Source organism: Coptis chinensis, chromosome 3 (genome assembly GCF_015680905.1).
Source record: "Coptis chinensis isolate HL-2020 chromosome 3, ASM1568090v1, whole genome shotgun sequence".
In the NCBI taxonomy this organism is placed as follows: domain Eukaryota; kingdom Viridiplantae; phylum Streptophyta; class Magnoliopsida; order Ranunculales; family Ranunculaceae; genus Coptis; species Coptis chinensis.
In genome coordinates this window covers 121,819,131-121,834,628 of record NC_141458.1, presented here as the reverse complement: position 1 = coordinate 121,834,628, position 15,498 = coordinate 121,819,131, and the positions used below count along the sequence as shown (strand labels likewise).

At 36.4% G+C, this 15,498-nt stretch overlaps 1 pseudogene across 1 annotated transcript; it reads left to right on the top strand.

Annotated features, from left to right (window-relative positions):
* Window positions 1–4,630: 4,630 nt before the first annotated feature.
* LOC147513897 (LEAF RUST 10 DISEASE-RESISTANCE LOCUS RECEPTOR-LIKE PROTEIN KINASE-like 2.4) lies at window positions 4,631–9,724 on the top strand (annotated as a pseudogene). The gene is made up of 5 exons (XR_015215740.1): window positions 4,631–5,479; window positions 6,384–6,413; window positions 7,402–7,431; window positions 8,461–8,493; window positions 8,578–9,724. The product of XR_015215740.1 is annotated as an LEAF RUST 10 DISEASE-RESISTANCE LOCUS RECEPTOR-LIKE PROTEIN KINASE-like 2.4 (transcript).
* Window positions 9,725–15,498: the final 5,774 nt, after the last annotated feature.

Sequence of the window (15,498 nt, the reverse complement as noted above, 5' to 3'; positions counted from 1 at the left end):
ACCCACTACTCTTTTGTAATCGATTTTAGTTAAGTAGTTTTTTTTGTTGGTAGTTGGCTTCTTTAGTTGGGACTAATAAAAGAGGTCAAAATTGTAAAAGTCAGCCTCAAATTTGAGACAGATGTCAAATTTCAGTTTCTATGGAGGAAAAACAAAAAAAAAGTTTGTTATTTCCTCTGAACATAAGAAATTTGCGTCTGTGTACCTATACCCAATTTTGCGCTTTTAGATAGTGGTTAAATAATTTGGGAATGCACACATTATTTTTTTTAGTAACTCTACAGCCGCAAATTTATTAAGTTAAAAGGAAATAGCAAAAAAAAAAAAATTCGTTTTTCCTCTATAAAATTTCAGACTGAAATTTACAATTTTGACCTCTTTTATTAGTCCCAACTAAATAAGCAACTACCAACTAAAAAAAGACTACGAACTAAATCAGTTACCAAAAAGTAGTGAGTTAATCAAAATAACTAAAATTCATCCGAAATCTACAAAATTTCAATTAAAAGTGAGATGAATTTTTGAGAAACCAAAACAATGTGGAAAACATCAACTTCAAAAATGGGAAAAATATATGTTGATTACAACTAATTTCAATACAACTTTAGCAATTTAAAATGCATGTATGATAATTTTGAATAACATGTTTAAGTTTTATTTGATGTAATTCAAATTGTGAAATTGTGAAAGGACAAATGGTTTTTTTTTTAATAAGACAATTGTATATATTATTTGATTGCAGTACATTTTGGAGCAATACACATGCACCCTTGCCTGATGAGTGGCCTCAATTGACGCACACATCTAGCCTGCGCACAATAGATTTTCGTATTATTTATTTGTGGAAGAAATTGACAGTTACAAATGAAAGGGTAAAAAGGAGAAATAAGAAGTTTTAAAAACAACTAATACGCCTAAAAAGTGGCGTGTTGCTAAAATTGGAGTAGAATCAAAAGATAATATTGGTCTTTCTCTAGACAAAAAACACACTAAAGAAAGTGTCTGGAGCTCAATTTATTGCAAAAATATTTTGGGCTTTTTGCCCATTGGCAATTTCGACCTTTGCCTATGCGCCACCAAGTGGTATTTAAATTTCGAACAAGTCTCGAGAGAAGTTTTTAATTCAATAGGAAGTCTTTCAATCTCAATAAGGTGAGTGCCTAAGTGTGGGGATTTTTGAATTTTGCAAAGTGTTAGGGCATCACCAATGCAGGCCCTCAAAATAGAGGGCCACATCAGCCTTTTCATGGTGTGTTTAGAGGAGACAAGGGACATAGAGGACCCTTATATTTTAGTTTATACAATGCAAACATTTATATTGAATGGTAAATCTTGCTTAAGCTTTCAGCTGATGTGAAACTGGTATAGTGGAAGTGTATTTAACTTGTGAATTGCATGTTCTAGGTTCCAGTCCAGTGGCTTCTAAAATTCATTTTCCCTTTTTTGGTCTAAAAAAACTTGAAATACTGAAAAAGTTGTTGATGTGGGGGACTACTTCAACTGAAATCTTTATGGGCCTTATTTGCGAAATGGACCGGATCCTTTAAAATTGTGATAGAAATAAAGATATCTTTTCAGAATGGTTACTATAAAGGCCCATATAGGGGCTGTATTGGAAGCCCAGTTTAGCATTGGTCCCTCAAATTTAAAGATAGAGAGACTTATAAAAGCCCATTGGTGATGCCCTTACCGCATGAAATTTTTGGTAAAATGGTATTCGCCTGATATTTTATCCAGCTCTCTCACGAATACGTGTGCCACTTACATGCATAGTCATGTGAGATTGCGTGTGACATTGAGACTTGAGAGTAGGGGTGATAAAAGGGCCGGGCCGGGCTAGCCCGCCCCTCAAACCATAAAATCCCTCATGATTGAGGGCCGGGTCAGCCTGCCCCTATTTGATATTGAGGGCCGGGTCGAGTAGGGTCAAGCATGCAAACTCAAGCCCTTAACCCGCCCCTCGACCCTCATTTTTTAGGGCCAAATGAGGGCCAGGTCGGGCCCGGTCTAATTATACTTCACTAGTTTACTATTTTTTTTGTGATTTTTTTTTTTTTTTTTTTTTTTTTTTTTTTTTAATTGATTTAATAATATGTATATAAGTATACAAAACTAATTCTTATATATTTAGAAAAAAATAGATTGAGATGGTGGAAGAGATGATATTATTAAAACATCTACATTTTTCATACTTAACTATGTTGTTAGGTTGGATTTGCTTTATATATGACTTATATACATATCACTAAATCAATTACAAAAGTGCATATATTATATTATGTTATAATTTATCCCCTATTGAAAACTAATTTAATAATTTTTTTATACAATTTAGATAATTATAGTATAATACATAAATATAATGTAAAATAATAAAAAAAATGTGGTTTTCTTTTAGGGTTTACACAAATATATGGTATAATACATAAATTATCACCCCTATTTTGGATTTACACAAAATAATCATAGTTCACTTTTCTTTTTATATTTGACCTCTTTTACTCAAATTACAAAATACCCCATATGATATGTGGTAAACTACTATTATTAAACATCATTTGTAGTGAAAATATTAGGTCAAATAGGGATAATTGTGGTACCCTAGATATATAATGTAAAAAAATAAAATATATCTTATAAAAAAAATAAAAAATACTGAGGGCCAAGTGAGGGGCTCGGAGGCCAAATTGGGCCGGGCCTATGCTCCCGCATCCTAGACCCTAGCCTTACCTAACAAGCATGAGGGTAGGCCGGTAATTGCCTGAATCAAACTGTGGAGGGCCAACTTTTGAGGGTTTTGACGCGCATTTTTGAGGGCCGGATCGGGCTGGGTTGAGGGCCTGAGGGCCAAATTATCACCCCTACTTGAGAGTGATACTGGGGCATGAGTGAATTGGACTAATTTTTAGAAAGCAAAACTATAAATTGTAGTTAAAAATTAAAAGCATCTTGGTTCGTGAATGTGGAATAAAAGCGAGTTTAATTGTGAAAGAGAATGGTCTCAGTCCGCAAGGTTTGACCACGAGATCGAGCACCAAATTCAAACTATGTGGACATAGAATAAGTGCGACCACACATTATATGGAGAATTCTCTTATATGGACTTGAATGCAGAGGACCGACATCTTTGATGATAGATGAGCTCTATTATTAATAAAAGATTAACCAATATTACCCCACTAGATGAGCCAATTAGAGTCTTTCTAAATCAGAAAATTAGTTTATAGGAGTTAGTTATAAATATTTAGTAGTCCTAAGACTCCTCTTAAATTTGTTTAGAATTTAATACCCCGATTTGACCAGAATATGGAACTAACCACTTGTTATCCAACTTTACCAGGAATAGACGAAAATATCATCACTTGGAAACAAACATAACCGACTATTTACCCAGTAACATAGTGGGAGACAAAACAAAAAATTGAATTTCACACAAAAAATTCACTTATAACTACTTGCCTTCACATTTAAAAATGCATATAATGAAAAGAGGACATCTATGGTGCATCATAGTGTATGAGTGCGCAGGAATGAGAGCCCTTGGACAATACTTCTTTGATGCAATACACCAGTACTTGTGCCTATATGAGTGGCCCAGATGTTATACGCTGAGTACACCCTGCGCACACTAGCTTTTCGGTAATGAAAAAACAAAAAAATATTATGCCTCCAATATTTTGTGGAGGCATTTGACACTAGTCGTTAAGTCTAAACTCCAAACTACTAGACACTAAACTCAAAATCTTTATAAACTAGACTCTAAGTCTAAACCCTAAACCTTAAGACACTAAACCCTAACCCCTATAAACTAGACCCTAAGCCTAAAGCCTAAACCTTAAGACACTAAACCTTAATCCCTATATCCTAAATTTATAAACATTAAACTCTAAACCAATCCGTTTCATTTAATAGTAGTTAATCAAGCCCACAAAATAAATAATCAAATACATTTTGTATCTGCATTTTAAAATGCGTGGTGTGTATGCATTTTAAAATGTATAATTTATAACGTGGTGCGTCTGCATTTTAAAATATATAATTTATAACATGGTGCATCTGCATTTTGAAATGTATAAGTTTATAACTCCACATTCTTCGATGAAAAACAGATAGTGTCAAATTTAACTTTTGGAGCAATACACGTACTTTTTTGCTAAATTCTATTCAAACCCAAAATCTACTCTTTTTGTTCTATTAGTTATCTTATCTAAAAGTAGTTATCTTATTCAATTTTTATTCCTTGTAGTTATCTTATCTACAAGTAGTTATTTTGGAAGGGTGAAAAGAGAATAATTTATATTAAAAATAACATGTGGCACTGGTCTCGAGTCAAAAGCTTAGATTCTAAAGATTTTCTATAAAAAAACTTATGGCGAATAAAAAACAATGTAGGGTATTAAAACCCAAAAAATTATGGATAGGGCTTTAGAGTTGTTTTTTTTTTTTTTAATGAGACTCTCTAGCCCAATTTCTTGCTTTCTAAATACAAAAAAAAAAATTGGGGGACCGAATTTTTTTTGTGTGTGTATTTTTTTTATGTGTATTTAGAGAAGAAATACCTTAATTTCCCATTTAGTAGGGCGGTGGTGGAATCCTAATTGGCTCATCTAGTGGGATAACAATCATAACACTAGTTCACCCTTAATAAAAATATTATCACTGTTGTTCCACTCAGTTGCTTATAAGAGTTGTAAAAAGATGGTGCTTGGGTGATCGATCAAAAGAAGAAGTAAGATTGGAGTTGTCATGTTTCAATTGCTTCAGTTCCTCACTTTCGTCCTAGTTATCATCGGCCTGAATGGAATTCTTCTAGTGACTTCCGATGTTTGTCCGATTGGGCTTAGTATTAGATACCCAGTTCGATTTGAATATCCTAACGGGACTATTGATGATGATGGATATCCAGGATTAGAGATTAAGTGTTTAGACTCTGATATGGTCATTAATATCTCCAACCATCTCTATCTTGTGCGAGAAATAAATTACGATGGGAAAGTTGTAACAATAGTGGATTTGGATATAGTAGACCAAGATTGTCCTCAACCACGAACAAATGTCTCGTTACAATCCACACCGTATTTACACTTCATTGCTGATTCTACTGCCAATTCGATCATCTTCTACAATTGTATTGATACCCAAAATGGGGAGCAGTCTCTCCCTTGTCTAGACAAATACTACAACAATACCAATCTACGTTCTTATTCTTTCTTTGACGTTGTTCCAAATGGTTTTGACGGGTACAGAACATGTTTGGAGAGTGTGGTGGTACCGTTTTCTTACGATAAGTACTATGATGGTTTTAATGGTATCGATCCAAACTTAACAAAGGAATTAAGACTAGGGTTTGAGCTTGGCTGGTCTACACCTATTAAATGTCAGGTCTGCGAGAGTTCAGGAGGTCTGTGCCGATATAACAGTACTGGTTTTCTTAGTTGCAACTGCCAAAATGGAGAGTTTGCGCAAAGAATTTGTCCACGTATGCTCCTAATTTCTTCAATTCTCCGCTTACTCTCTTGTTTCAACTTAATCCTGATTTTGACAACTTGTGTGTTTACAGCAACTCCTTACTATGGTGGAGTATAATTCTTACTTGTGTGTATACATCATGTTATGCTGGGTTTGCTACTGCATTATTGTTTGTCTATTACTTTTGTTCGAATTATTTTGTTCCTTAGCGATTATGGTTGGTGTATTTTGGCATTTGTTCTAGTAAATATATTATTGTCTCAAGTTCTCAACTCTCAAGTAGAGAGATTGAATTTTATATAGAAGAGAACGGTCGTTTGTTCTATACTTCTACTATAATATTTTAGAATGGGCAAACGAAAAAAAAAATACATTTGATGGAAAGTCGTTACTGCCAAACACAAAATAGTTTATGAATACATCATAGCTACCACATACTCAAACAATGTTGATACTATTCTCACTTATGTCACCCAAAGACCAAGGTCCAAAGTCTACCTAACCATTGGTATGAGGTTTTAACTCAAAAGGCCTCGATATGATTAGTAAGTGGTAGTCGATCCAATATAATCGGGATCCTAACTAGACGACTTCCTAACCGATGTGGGACTAAGCCCAATCCAGAGTGTCACAACCCATTTCCTAATTCTTATAATCGATGTAAATTGTTCTTTCCTGTCAAGTACATTTTTTATATATTTTCTGCCCGAGACGCAGTTAGGTGTCTTAATTACTTTGTCACATTAATAACGATGTTGTAGGAAACAAACAAAGTTTACATGCCAAAATGAATCTAGCTAGACTTATAAACCTTTATTATATTTTTAAGGAAGGGTACAACAAAGTTTAGAAAAAATTATAACGTTAGTTGTTTGCTATGTATTACTAATGATAATCTCATGTTTGCATTGTAGGCAACTCTACAGGACAACTCATGCCAAAAGGTAAACCCAACATCCATACTTCTAAATAAATAAATAAAAAAAATAACAGACAGATTGAAAAAAAAAAAAAAAAAAAAAATAGATACATTTGATGGAAAGTCATTATTGCCAAGCACCAAATAGCTTATGAATACACCACAACTCGTTTCCTGATTCTAGCTTAATTGTGATCAACTTCAATTGTTCTTTCCTGTCAAGTAGATTTTTGTGTATTTTCTGCCTGAGACGTGATTAGGTGGCTTACTTTGTCACATTACGACAATGTTGTAGGAAACAAGCAAAACTTACATGCCAAAATTAACCTAGCTAGCTAGACATCTGGGCATTTATTATCTTTTGGGTTAATTTGTCTAAACCCCCCATATTTGTCACCAGTTTATAATAAACCCCCCATATTTGTAAACATCACGATTCTCCCCGCGTCGTTTGACTTTCATCCCAGTTCTGTTAGTATTCTAAAATTACTCTTAAAAAAGAGCCGTTTTTATATTTGGTTTTTTTCTTCTTTGCACTTGATAAAGAGTTGTTGTTAAATACCCGTTATATCCTTGGTTTACGGGTAATTTTGATATTTTTACGGGTAATTTTGATATTAGGTGGAATACAAACATAATTGGGATGGAAGTCATTCCAAAATTACTCCTAAAAAAGAGTCGTTATTACATTTGGTCTTTTTCTTCTTTATACTTGATAAAGAGCTGTTGTTAAATACCTGTTATACCCTTGGTTTAGAGGTAATTTTGGTATTAGATTGAATACAAACATAATTGGGTGGAAGTCAGACCGCGCGGGAGAAATCGTGATGTTTACAAATGTAGGCGGTTTATTATAAACTGGTGACAAATGTGGGTGGATTTAGACAAATTAACCATTATCTTTTCATTAGGAAAAATAGAACAAATTTTCAAAGAAAAATATTATGTGGGATGCTAATTGTGTCATGTTGTTTTCTTGTAGTACTAATAACAATCTCATGCTTGCATTGTAGGCAACTCTAGTGAACGGCCAATGCCAAAAGGTAACCCAACATTCATATTTATACTAGCTAGATTATCATCCAAAGGAGCTTTTTTTTTTTCATCGTAAAAATAACATGATGATAGAGTGGTTATCAAAACAATAAGAATCAAATTTTTATAGTGGTGGAGTTTGTATTAAAGCTTGCCATGAGCATAGAAACACGTAAGCCACAACTTTTATTTTTGGTAAAGATAGTTTTTCATTGATTAATATTGCAGAACTCAACACCGTTAAAATGAAAAATGTATTTTGGCATCCATTGTTTTGTTTCGTCTTTGTTGATAATTGTTTAGCTATTGGTGAATCCATTGGCAAATATTTGATAAGATGTATAAAGGCCTTCATAAGGCCCAACTGAATTTGTTGTTTTCTAACAAATACTCTTGAAGTCTTGGATGGTCAAGAAACATTTTAGATATGTGGATAGTTGTTTTCCATCTTAAATCGTTTAAATCACGTGTCTAGGGTCGGGAGTCAACCAACAAGTATTTCTTGGTCTTCAAAGACTATACTTGAAGATGTAATAAAAGAGCTTGTTACTTTTGATAATGTAAATATTAAGTGGATCAATAGATCTGCTAATTCTGTAGCCCACAAGTTGGCATCTGTTGGGCATAATTTACTTCCTAGTTCTGAGTAGTTGTCAATGCCACCTAGTTGGTTGATTCACTATTTGGAAGATGATAGACTGTCTGTAACCTCTACACTTTCAGTTTTTTAAATATATATACATATATCTGTTGACTATCAAAAAAAAAAAGAGTCGGGGTCATAGCAACCTTTTATAGCTTTTCGTGTTAGGAAACATAGTAGGGTCACACCATTTGTGTCTTCCTTTTTGTTTTCTTAAATTTTGGTATTGAAGTAAATCGACTGAAACTACAAATCTACGACCCTTGTGATCGGCACATGCATTGTTAACTTGGGTAGATTTTATAGAGTAGTTAGATGATGTGAGCTATTGAGTTGTTGAGATATTAGAATAGTCCCGAATGAGATTTTAATGACGATAAGCTCATGCTTGCAGGCAAAACTAGTGGATTAAAAAAGGTCAAAATTGGTGAGCTTACCATAAACTTCACATAATTCTACTCTTTTAAAAACTTAAATGATATAGCTTAGTTTGTTTTCTCTTTTTTTATAGGTGCATCTACTGGTGGAGTTGGAGTATTATGTCTTATCTTACTCTTTATTTATAGAAGGAATATTTATTCATTATTAAACTTAGTGACCTATCAGAATCAAAAGTCCAACAAATGTGGAAGTGTTCTTGGAGAACTATAAATGTCTTGGTCTACAAAGGTACAAGTATTCAGAAGTCCAGAAGATGACCAATTCCTTCAAAAATACATTAGGCAAATGAGGATATGGCTGTGTGTTCAAAGGACAGCTTCGTGATGGCCGTTTAGTGGCAGTTAAGGTATTGAATGAATCCAAGGGTAATGGAGAAGATTTTATCAATGAAGTTACTACCATTGGCAGGACTAACCATGTCAATGTGGTAAACCTTCTCGGCTTTTGTACTGAGAAAACTAAACGAGCTCTTGTGTATGAGTTCATGCCGAATGGATCACTCGAACGATTTATTTACAAAGACAAGGAATCAAGTATCATGCCTCCTCTAGGATGGGAAAAGCTTTACCAAATAGCACTTGGTATTGCTAGAGGGTTGGAATACTTGCATCGTGGTTGTAACACCCGCATTTTGCATTTCGATATAAAACCTCACAACATCCTTCTAGACGAAAACTTCTGCCCAAAAATCTCAGATTTTGGGATGGCTAAACATTGTCCAACAAGAGATATCAGTATTTTGTCCTGGGTTGGAGCTCGAGGAACTCCAGGTTACATTGCACCTGAAGTCTCGTTTAGAAACTTTGGAGGTGTGTCTCACAAGTCAGATGTTTATAGTTATGGAATGATGGTGTTAGAAATGATTGGTGGGAGAAAGAACATTGATGTAACAGTGCAGAACATGAGTGAGATTTACTTTCCGCAGTGGATATATAATCATCTTAAACCAGATTTCAATATAAAAGGATCCTCTGAGATTTTTGAAGAGGAGAAGACCAAAAAGATGATCATAGTGGCTCTTTGGTGCATACAAACACACCCAACAAATAGGCCTTCAATGAGCAAGGTGGTGGAGATGTTAGAAGGAAACAATGAAGAGTTGCAAATGCCTCCAAATCCTTTGCAATCTTCTTCCTCATCGTCATAAGAGTTGCTCTACAACCGAATTGGGATTTGTGTTACAACGTTGCTCTTTAAATTTAATTAGATGGGGAAGGTTCTCATTGTACAAATTTTCAGCAACTACAAAACATATATTATAGATCATATTTTTTACTATTATCCTCTAATGGCAAGATCGATCTTCAAGCTCAATATAACTCTTTGGTGCTACATGGCTTTGTTTAAACTGTCCAATGATCAGCAGCTGAAAGATAGCTTTATGCCGTAGTGTAAATCCAATTAATTTGCATTTATTACACACATAATTAACCAATATGTAATGTCTCTACGGGGTTTATATTACAGTTTTGGGTGCTTACCACTTATCAACTTTTAGTACAGAGAGAGAACGTCTTAAGGACATAGTGATCATCACTAGGCTCGAATTTAATCATTGGTAAATTAAGTTCATTCGTTGAACTAAAGGATTTTTTTTTTTTTTATCGAAAGCTAAGATCTTATTTATTTATAATTCTATATTTACAAAAGCCCCAAGCATCAAAAGCAAGGACTGAAGCGACAGAACGGTGGTGGCGATGTAACCAAACCGGAAGAGAAAGGAGGTAAAAACTTAAGTCATCTAAAGACCAAGAAGTGTTTTCTGCAATCGGGTGTGCTCTCCACGATCGGCGATGCCAAACTAGCGAAGATGAGAAGCAAAACAGATCGCGACTTGAATTTCCCTCCACAGTAGCACCAAAGAATTCTGAATTCCTCAAAATTTTGTAACAAAGACATGATTTCCCTGTTTATTTTCGCCAACAGCCAATTTGTATCGACCGTTGTAGCGATCATGTATTTGTACGATGGTGAGAATCGGTTTCGGTTCAATCTTGCGGATCGCGGAGTCTCATGACCAAATGGATACCATATAACATAGCCAAAAACTCAGCCAAATTGTTGGAGGTGTGAAGTATTGGGATCGCAACACCCATGATAAACCCGACCATTAGCCATTAAGTAAAAACACAACCCGGCACCTCCGAATCCCGGATTCGCAAAAGGGCAGCTCCGTCGTGTTGAGTTTTGCCCATCCTTCAATAGGTGGATGCCACTTAATATATATAGTGATAAAGCTCCTTGTGTTCTTTTTCATCAAGGATGTCTTTAAGAATTTGCAAATATCCATAAATCTTTCGATGTAAAAAATAGGATCTCGACTGTTGCGGTTGAAACGTGAGTCATTCCTTGCAAGCCAAATGAACCACAAACCCAGTCCTAGCAGGCAAACTTGAATATCCCCTTCAGGCCGCTTCCTTACTGTATTAAACATCTGGAAAATTCTTTGTTTAAAATCCTGAGCAGAAGAGTAGAGGACGTCGTCGATCATTGTCAAGCAATTTGTGCCTCACCATACAGCCTTTGCAAAGCTGCATTCGAAAAAAACATGAAATGGAGTCTCTGAAGTAGTCTCACATAGAGTACACTGCGCATAAACTTGAAAATGAAGAGATGCCAAATGATCCAATCGCGGGGATGACACCACAAAACATTGCCACAAGAAAAATCTAATTGAAAAGGTAACTTGAGTCTCCATACAAATTTGAACAAAACCTTTGTTAAGCACACCAAACTACTTTCGAATTCACCAAATGTAGACATCCATTATATCTTTGACTTGAGAAAAACATCCCAACTAGTCCACTTCCATTCAAGTTTATCACTATCGGTCGTGTGGAACAAAGGAATGGAAGTGATTTTATGAACAAAATCGGTCGGCCCAAAATTATGTGAAGCAATTCCAAATTCCATGTGTTATTAGAATGGTTTATAAAATCGACAACTAACTCCAAATCACATGCCTGTGGTTTTGGAGGCATCGGCGAAGGTTCGTTAGCATTTAAAATCCAAGCATCCTCCCATGCTTTAATTGATGAACCGGTCGCAATGTTCCAAAACAACTAGCTCTAATCACCTTTTTGCACGCAGAGTTGCTTCCACATGATGGAGTCATTGCTCGGATTTTGCATTGAGAAAACTTGTTGAATGGAAGTACTTGCCCTTCATCTGTATAAGCCCACATGGAATTTTCTTTGTAGCAAATCCCAAGCTTTTTGGCAAAGCGATTGCATAATTTTTGAAGCTGTGGGTCTTTGATGCCAAGTCCTCCATTACCCTTGGCGATTACAAGCAAGCCTCCAAAAAAATAATGCATCTTAGCGCTCGGAAGGAGAGTGCCCCGGAGAAAAGACCTTCTTATGACATCCATAGTGTCAACAATCTTTGCCGGTAGTAAAGTGCAAGACATAGTGTGAGTCGGTATTGAAGATAAAACAGAATTTACCAAGGTCAAACGGCTGCTTTAGATAGAATCTTCGACTTCCGGCCCGACAAGCTTATTTTGAAAACGGCAGATAATCGAACAAATTTATGAATCGCGCCTCTACCCGTAAGATTTGGTATTCCCAAATAGGTCGGCATATAGTTGGTGGAAGGCATTCAAAGGATTTCGCGGAGAAAATAAACAAGCCTCTGTGGAGCTTTGGATGATGAAGAATCGAGACTTGTCTCTACGTTAATTGTCACGGCGGATACTCTGCGGTATTCGATAACAAGTTGTTCAAGTGATATTGCTCCGCCGACCACATTTCCCAAATACAAAGAGATCATCGGCATACATAAGGTGGGAAACAGCAGCCTGATGTCTTGCAAGGCGGCGGACCATGAATTAGACCTTGTCTTTGTAACTTCGAGAAAATTCAAAGATAGAATCTCGGTGCATATAATGAATAGATCACGGAGATAAAGGGTCTCCTTGCACGAGACCCCTTGTTGGTTTGAAGAAACCATGAGCAGCTCCATTTAAAGAGAATAGAGTAAGAAACTTTCTCCACACAAAACATAATCGGTTAATCCGGTCAATAGGAAATCCAAATTTGGAAAGAACAATTCTAAGGAAAGACCATTCAAGTTTATCAAAAGCTTTTTGCATGTCAATCTTTAAAGCAAAGAACTTGGATTTCCTATTTCCACGACCTCTAATTTTATGATAAAACTCATTGGCTAGAAGAGCATTGTCATGGATACTTCTATGTGGAAGAAAAGCGGTTTGATAAGGGCTGATTATTTTCCTCGAAATAGAGGCGTAACCTATTTACAATAATTTTTAGATTAATTTGTACACTACATTAGTTAAAGGTGATTGATCGATAATGTTGGGGGATGTAGGATGTGAAATTTTTGGGATTAAAGCAATGAAAGAATGATTGAGTTGTAGTGAAAAAGATCCTTGGGTAAAAATCTGTTTACCGCATCACACACCGTGGTCCGGCGAGGTGCGAAAATGATGGAAGAAAATTGCTTGAAAACCGTCGGGGCCACGGAGCTTTGAAAGGGTGCATTTGTTTTAAAGCAAACAAAATCTCCTTATTGTCAATTGGCCAGCGAGACAAAGAAGATCCTCGATGGACAAAGCTGTGTCTCTACATTTAGAATCTCGAATCAAAAGAAGGTTCAGAAGTTGTCATTAAAGTTGCAAAGAATTCCGTCAATCTATCTCCAATCTGGCGCCTTTCAGTGAGTATTGCCCCTGTAGGGTCACTAATCCGGTGAATGAAAGATCTTTGCCGACGACATTTGACTAGAGCATGAAAATACTTGGTATTCAGGTCACCGAACTTGTACTAGTCAGAGCAAGATTTCTGACCCCAGTGAGTAGCCTGTTGGACAAGAAGATCATTGTATCTTTGAATTTGAGTGTGCTTTCGGCCGCCAAACAAATCATCCCGAGGTCGGTTTGAGAAAGGATTTCATATTGAATCTGCTCAAGTCTATGCTGTGCGTCTTGCATTTTGGTGTCTAAGAGACCGAAAATATTCTTATTCCACCATTTGAGGTTCTGCTGGCATTGCTTTAGCTTATTACACAAGGTAAAAGAGGGAGAGCCCGCAGTGTCAATTTCAAAGGCCAGCTGAACTTGTTGATCACAGCTCTATCTTGTAACCACATGGCTTCAAAGCGGAAGGTCTTGGAAGGTGATTTGATTCATTACAAACTTTGATGACCAAGAGCTTATGATCGGAAGTCATAGACATATGATGGTAAACCTTTGTGTTAACAAAATGAAGAATCCAAGCGGCATTAACCGAGTTCTATCAAGTCATTCCCCATATTAGATGCGTCGTCCAACTTGTTTATTTGTCCATGTGAAAATGTTCCCAATGAAGCCCAAGTCGATCAATTCACGGGCAGCAATCATATCGAAATGGTATGGCTTGTACAAAGTGGAAAGGTCGACCACCCTCTTTTCGATCCGGGTTGTTACTTCATTAAAATCCCCATCACAATCCATTTTTCATCATTTTGTGGCTTTAGCGAGGTAAAACAGCCCATTGCATCTTCGAATTGCCGGTTTGGATTTCCATATACACAAGACAAAACAAAACTCTCTTCCTTTCCATTCATAAATAAATAAGTCGACATTACAATGGATAAACCAAACTGTCGACTCCCAACACTTCAACCTTCACAAAACTTTCCCCACAACAACCACATACCACGACAAACCCATACTTGGCACCATATAAGAACGATAGTCACCCAATCTATTATCATACTAGTAGCTTTATTTAGATTACTACATTTTAGTTTCCATTACAAAAATCAACAAAGGCCTAAAAACAAAATCTTCTTTTTAAAGCTCCTCCAAAGTCGAGGAACGGCCACATCCTCGGCCGGTTCAATTGATGCAATTCATTGCTTGGGGTGGAGTGCGCTTCGGCCATTTGCCCTTCACCGTCGGCTTCTCTTACGCTGCTAGATAGGCACAAAGTATTTACTATTTGAAGACATGGAGTTTTCCGCGATCCTCCATAATTACATGAAGAGGAGTCTTGCGTCGGCTCTCTGTCCATGTTAAAGCTATCCACCACTTCGATCACGGACATGGGTAAAGTTTTCATCGATGTCGGCGGCTTTGCCTTGACTAATTTCTTGCCTTTTGAATTGATTCATCTGTTTTAGCATTCTCCATCCAAGCTGCGTAGTAAGATCAACCAAAGGAACCACATTAGGATTAGATGGTTAAATGCGTGATGCTTTGCATAGAAAGTCCGTTGTGGAAGTGGATTAAAGCCCGAATGGCGGGGAGTTGATGGTTAAAAAAAGTTGATCGGGGGAAAAATGACTTGAGTTGGCGGGGTTGTCATTGATCATCCGATCTTCATTAAAATCTTGACACATTGCCCCGAGATTAGAGTCGGGGTGTTTAATTCCATAATCATCGGTCCTTTACCTTTACCTTTACCTGATGGTCCTGGGTTGTAATCATCGCCATTTGGTCCTTTCATTGATGTATACAGCCCTTCTACATTAAAAGAGTTCCTGGTGAGAAAAGGGTAATGTCCTCGAGGTGGTTCAATTGGTGATATCACTTGAGATTCTTGGAGGGGGCGCTCAGCAATTGGTTTTGGGAAAATGCGGTTCTTGGCATTGTAGAGTTCAAACTTCAAACCAGTTGAGGTGAATTGAGGTTCAGCACAGAAATCAGCATTATTGTAATTGCAAGAGGCCTGAATATGTCCAATGAAACTACACCGAAAGCAGAAAATTGGTAGATACTCATAGGCAAATTGGATCCATTCCGCCCCATTAATCGATTCTGGAAGCTTGAAACCAGGTGGAATGGGGTCGTTGACATCAAGCAACACCTTGACTCTAGTTAGTTCAGCCATTTCTTTATGCTTTGGGTATAGTTCTAAGTGCATCAGTTGGGTTGGTCCAAAACAACCAGATTCAAGTAGATTATTCTCAACTATTTCCTTGTCCTGAAAAATCTCAGGAAAGTTTAGTAATTGAACCCATATAAAGAACTTATTGAAATCAAGTTCCT